The following is a 6,595-nucleotide window of genomic DNA, read 5'->3' as shown; positions in this document are numbered from 1 at the left end:
GACAGCAGCCGCCACCCCCAGAGCTGCAGCAGCCACCACTCCCAGAGCTGGAGCCACAGCAGCCCCCAGAGCCAAGGCTACAGCAGGAAGAGGTTGGAGGGCACTTAGGAGGACACTTTGGGGGACATTTGGGGGTAGGACACTTGGGAGGGCACTTGGGGGTGCACTTGGGAGGGGGCTGGCACTGCTGCTGGCTCTGCTGGCAGGACATCTTGGCAGACAGGAGTTCAGGAGCTGAAGGAGAATCAGACACAAGTCAAACTCTGGACCCAGAAACCATTTTTTCCATTCTTTCCATTAATTCTGTTAGCATTGTTTGTAATAATAAGACACAATTTCTAATAATTTAATTTTCTCTTTTGTGGGGTGGTGAATACGATGAATGTACACTGTGTGCATGTTTGAATATGTCATAAGAAAATCTATTATTTCACACAATACAAAAGAACCCTAGGCAGTTACAGTTTTAATTATCATGCCTACATTGTCATCATCACCTCCTTCAAAATCAGATAATTCCATCTATTCTAAAATAATAGTAAACTAAGAACAAATAATATGATTAAACATATTGAGGAGTCCAAGATTTATAATTAGAAGAAGAAAGGTTTCCTACAACTCATCAGATCCTACAATTCTCCAGTGTAAGGGACATGCCAGAGGGAAAATACATACCTACATACATATACTTACACACACACACACACACACACACACACACACACACACACACACACACACACACACACACACACACACACACACACACACACACACACACACACACACACACACACACACACACACACACCCCGAGGGCCAGTTCTGGGACTGAAATCCTACCAATTACACTTTCTAACTGAAATTTTATAGTGGTATAATATTCCTACTCCAGTAAAAAATACATATATTTTAAAAAAGAAAATACCTTTATATTTTCACTTTCAAAGGGACATTATTAAGTAGGTCCATATTTTGAAGGATGACTACCTTTCTTGGTGACTACCAAGAAAGGATGGTTACTCCCATAAAGCAAAGACTGATAACCTCATCAATTCCTTCAGATCTAGGACTTGAACCCTGGCCCCCTCATGCCAGCCCAGAGCAAGATGTCCTGAGATCACCATCTGATGGAGAGACTCAGGTATCACAAGTCTCAGATTGATGGTTGACCTAATCATCCTGGCAAGTATGTGAACAAATCCCATGCTTCTGTGGGTTTCCTAAACCCAGACTTATCCCTGGTCCCCATCAATGGCTCCAGTTCTTCCTCTACAGGTAGGGGAAAGGATGTAGAGGGGAGGTCCTCTCCCCAAGCCTGCCCAAATAAAGCCATTTTCTGTGCCTCTATCCTGAGGGTCCATTCCACTGAGGAGCAGTTTGTTCTCTCCAGAACCCAAAGGTACAGGCAACCAATTCTCCCTAATACCTTTTATTGGTTCTAGGGTCCCACAGACCCTCAGCCTTCCTGCTTCTACTAAAATCATGGGTTCCATTCCCAGCACCCAGGTCAGCTTCCCTCTAGCTCTGGTCTGTCATTCCTCTGCAGAAGCCCCTGCCCCTGGTCCCATTGGACACTTACTGTGGTCACTGGCAGCACAGGAGCACTGGACACCTCAGCAGGTGAGTGGATGGAAGTGCTCTGTCCTTGAGCCCTTTTATCCTAGTGGAAGACTCTGACCCGGCCTGTGAGACAGGGCCTAGGCATGGGAGGCCTGAACTCCTGACGCCCACATGGTCCTGAGCATGGTGATGACCCAAAGTTCACCAGCTTCAGTCCATGGGATGCTGCTTCCAGCTTAAACTATGACTTAGATGTGAGATAAGGAAGTGAATTCCTGACACCACTGACATTATTCACTTGAAGAATACCTGCCTGGAGAGCACCTCCGTGCTCATTTTGTCTTTTTTTCAATCTCTTCCTAAGCTGATCTATGTTCCAGGTAGACTTGGTTGGACTATTCTAAACATTCTTGTAGTTTTTATATATGTTTATTTCGGTTCTGTGCTCTGACAATCTGTGCTGTATGGGTACATATGAACATCTACATAAGTCCAACAAGAAACACAAATGTGCTAGGTACAACTGTTGAAAGATATTTATCCTGTATAATTTTCCATTTTAATGGTCATAATAGACTATCAATGAAAATTAAGGAGAAAAGTTCATGAATGAACATACACATACAAAGACACACATACACATAGAGTATATGTGATAGATTTGGAATCTGATGGACTCTTAATGTATGAAATGTGTAACTTGCTAAGTACACAATGAAGATATGTCTCTTTGAAGGCAAAATATTCACTGTAGGTAATCGGGCATGATCAACTATATCTTACATGTATATTACATGTCACAACAAAGTCCATTATGTTCTACAATTAATGTATACTAATAAAAATACAGTACATATATATACATATATATATTCGTTCTGATGAGACTGAATCTCACTGGCCTCTTTGTTTATAGTTTACTTTGTTTAAATTTTGTTGTTGTTGTTGTTGTTGATTGTAGGGCTTGAACTCAGAGCCTGGGCTCTGTCCTTAAGCTCTTTTTTGCTCAAGGCTAGCACTCTACTCCTTTGAGCCATAGCTCTACTTCCAATTTTCTGGTGGTCAACTGGAGATAAGAGTCTCATGGACTTTCCTGCCTGGGCTGGTTTTGAACCTCGATTCTCAGATCTCAGCCTCCTGAGTAGCTAGGATTACAGGTGTAAGCCACTGGCATCCGACTTTAATTTTGTTCTATTTCTTTAATGTGGAAAGTTACACAAATATGAATGCTGTTCTCCCTTTTCTTTTTCATTCTTTAAGTACCTGTACAAAGGAGCTGTCAGTCAACAAAGCAGTTCATGAATATATGCATCTTGATCAATGTCATCTTTTTTAACAATGCATGCTATTCTTGTGCATGGGGTAATATCTATTTTCCACTTTTAGTATATGTACTCCTGAAATATACATCATTCTTTTCATATATATTTTTTAAGTTTCATTCTTTTTATTATTATTTATTATTTTATTATTTTTATTATTTATTTTATTATTATTTTATTATATTATATTATTTTATTTTATTCTTTTTATTATTATTTACTTAAGTGATACTGAGGACTAAACTCAAGGTCAATTCTTTTGCTTTTAGTTTACGTTTTACATAAATTCCCTAATTCTTAGTCCAGCATCAAACCCAGATCCTGCTATCTCTACCTCCTGAGTAGCTGGGCATGTGCTGCCATGTCTGACTTCCATGTGTATCTTTTTGTAATAGTTCTTTTTAATCTAATGTGGACATGCATAGGTCAAGAGCAAGATGTAAAGCAGGTAAGGAGTGTGTAACAAGCAACAGAAGTAACAGATTGGCTCTTCGTCTTGCTATAAGGTTTTGAAGTTCTGGAGATCATATGAAGAGAGACCAGAAAGGAACAGCATTATGAGATATTGTTAAGTCTACTCCCCCAGATGAGAACACAAGAGGTAGTTAATGTTAAGAGCAAGAATATTTAGTACTTCCACATGAATGTATTTGTGCTGTTAATTTCTAAGCCCCTGTCCTTTCTCCATCTCCTAGATTTTCATGACTTTTCTCCAAGCCCACAGGCTTTAAAGGTAATGAGTGTTTGGAATCTGACATTTTTTTGTTTTGTTTTGTTTGTTGGTAGTGGGGACTGAACTCTAGGCCTTGATGCTGTCCCTCAGCTCAAGGACAGCGCTCTACCACTTGAGCTACAGTGCCACTTCCAGCTTTTTCTGCTATGTGGTGCTGAGGAATTGAACCTAGGACCTCATTCATGCAAGGCAAGCACTCTACCACTAAGCCACCTTCCCAGCCAGCATCTGACATTTTTAGGACTACTTTTATTAGTACACATTAGTTATACCAGAGGGGAATTTTATCATGTTCTTTTTTACACATGTATTCAATATATTCCAATCAATACCCTTCCACACACATCATTGTCCCTTATGCTCTTCTCTCTTCCCCAAACAATTTCAACAGGTTAATTTGTTCTGTTTTCATACATGCAAATAATCTATTTTGGCCTTATTCATCCTCTTTTACCATCTCTGTTAGCCTAATCTTCTTCCACTCTTTTCCTTTTCTTTTCTTTTTTGTTGGTCATGGGTCTTGAACTCTAGACCTGGGCGCTGTCCCTCAGCTCTTCAGCTCAAGGCGAGCACTCTACCACTTGAGCTACAGCACCACTTCTGGTTTTCTGGTGGTTAATTAGAAATAAGTGTCTCACAGACGTTCCTGCCCGGGCTGGCTTTGAACAGATCTGAGCCTCCTGAGTAGCTAGGATTACAGGCATGAGCCATGGGCGCCCTGCTCATTTTCTTTTACTCCATCATGTGACATACCATTGGATAAGACAATCATAAATTCTTTGGAAGCTTGGTATGGGTTTTATATTTCTACACCCATACTAATTCAACCCAGGGCTATGCACACAGGGGGTATTTTGTGACTTTAAAACCTCTCACTGGCATGAGCACTGACTTTACACACCATAAGTAGCTATTCCTTTTGCCTTAGGCCACACTTGTAGCAATCTACACTCTGACACAGCACAGTGAGGAATGTAATGTGTGGCCACATGACCTTGAGAGATCTACCTCTGTCTCAGCTGGGCATAACATTTGTTCTCCTGCTCAGGTTGTTCCAAAGTACTTAGTAAGGGGGCATGTCATGTATTGATTCTGAGGCTTGCACAATGGTGGATCTTCTCAGACTCTCAACCTCTGACTTGTAGGATGATGGGGCTGAGATGCCATGTAGTCCAGGCCTCTTTCTCTGTGCAGGGCAGCACCCAGGTCCTCAGCTGACCTGCTCTGGATGGAATGATGAATCAGCAGCCTATTGCACGAGGAAGGCTGGAATTAAGCCTTGCTATGAGCTTTTATGGCTTAGGTAGCAGGTCAATGTGAACATCTTAGCCTTCCAACATTGACCTTCTCAGGGTTTCTGTTTGTCAAAATGTCTCTTTATGTGGCCAAATGTTCAGCCTCTCATGGAGAAATAGAAGGCACCATTGCTGAGCTCTAACTAGAAGTAATTCAAAGTGAATAATTATCTTTACTGTGAGCTCCAGATCTAACACAAAATATATTACACATTTTCTTTGTTCCCTACCTCTACAAATCCTTTAAAAATTAAAACTATGCAACAATGTTCTTATAATAAAATAGAGTTAATATTTAATAGTATCATAGATAGGATTTGGATTTTGTCACTGGTTTATTTTACTGCTCATTTTATGCTTATGTGTAAATCTCTCAAATATATATATATATAATATGCCATATATTCTTTATGCAGTCATCTGTAGATGGATAAATGAATTGCCTCCACCTTTTCCTGTTATGAATAATGCTGCTATGAGCCTAGATATCAATTGTTTGGTATGTTAAATATTGTCCTGTTTAATTTTTGAAGAGCCACACCACTATTTTCATAGTCATTATGCCATTTGATACTCCTTCCAACAATGAACAAATGCTCAGATTCCTTTACATCCTTATCCATAACCATTACTTTCTCTTTTCTTTTGTTTTTAGTAGACATTCTTTTGGGGTTTAAAAGATACTTCACTATGTTTTTTATATATATTGACCTGGACCTATTTTCATGTGTTTGTTCATCATTTTTTATATTTTTTGGAGAAAAATCCAGTTGAATCCTCCCTTCATTTTCTATCAGGCTGAAAATTTTTTTGTTCATTAGTTGTAGGCATTTGTTGCATATTCTGTGCACTAGCTCTCTGTCATATTTCCAAGTATTTCCTACCCTTCCACACTTGGTCCTTTCATTGCGTTGATTGTATTTATTGATGCAAAGACATTTTAATAATGACAGAATGCAAGTTTTTGTTTTTAATATTATTCCTTGTGCTTTCAGCAGTACATTGAAGAAGTCACAGCCAAATTCAAAGGAATAACTCACTCTCCAGCCTGTGAGAAGGGCTTGACTTCTTCCAAACCTTTCCTGAAGATTTCTTCCATGGATGTATGTGTGTGAGAGAGAGTGGGGGGGGGGTAATATGTGTGTGTGTGTGTGTGTGTGTGTGTGTAAGAGAAAATTCAGCTAGGGCCTTACCCATGCTAGACAAGAGTACTTCCACTTCATATTCTCAAAAGGTTTTAGGCTTTTTTTAAAGGTTATTTTGTTTTTGAAACAGGGTCTCACTGTGTCTGCTTCCTAGGTAGCCTTGAAGTTAGGGAAGTCAGTTCTCTAATAAAGTATTCATGGGAGAAAATAAAGAAATACAAGAAAGAAAAATGACTAGTTGGTTTGCATTGATTTAATTCTTCATTTTTTTCATATTTCATCTCTGCCCACTGGGCAAATTATCTAATAAGGAACCTTCTACCTTCCATTTCATGGGTACTTGGCTTGTGATCATATTCTACAGTAGTGAGAAAAGTAGTTAGCAGTTTCTGTGTTTTGATATCACACTGACTGCTATAAACATCATCAAAGCTCTTACAAAAATGGTAAGGCAATAGGTATGAAATAAGACATAGTCAGAAGCACATAATATGTAAAAGACCTCCCTGGCCACCCCCAGATTGGACTACCCCTCTC

This window comes from Dipodomys merriami, unplaced genomic scaffold (assembly GCF_024711535.1).
Source record: "Dipodomys merriami isolate MVZ:Mamm:240054 unplaced genomic scaffold, mDipMer1.0.p SCAF_92, whole genome shotgun sequence".
NCBI lineage: Eukaryota > Metazoa > Chordata > Mammalia > Rodentia > Heteromyidae > Dipodomys > Dipodomys merriami.
The sequence above is the reverse complement of the archived record's forward strand: the minus strand, read 5'-3'. Positions refer to the sequence as shown.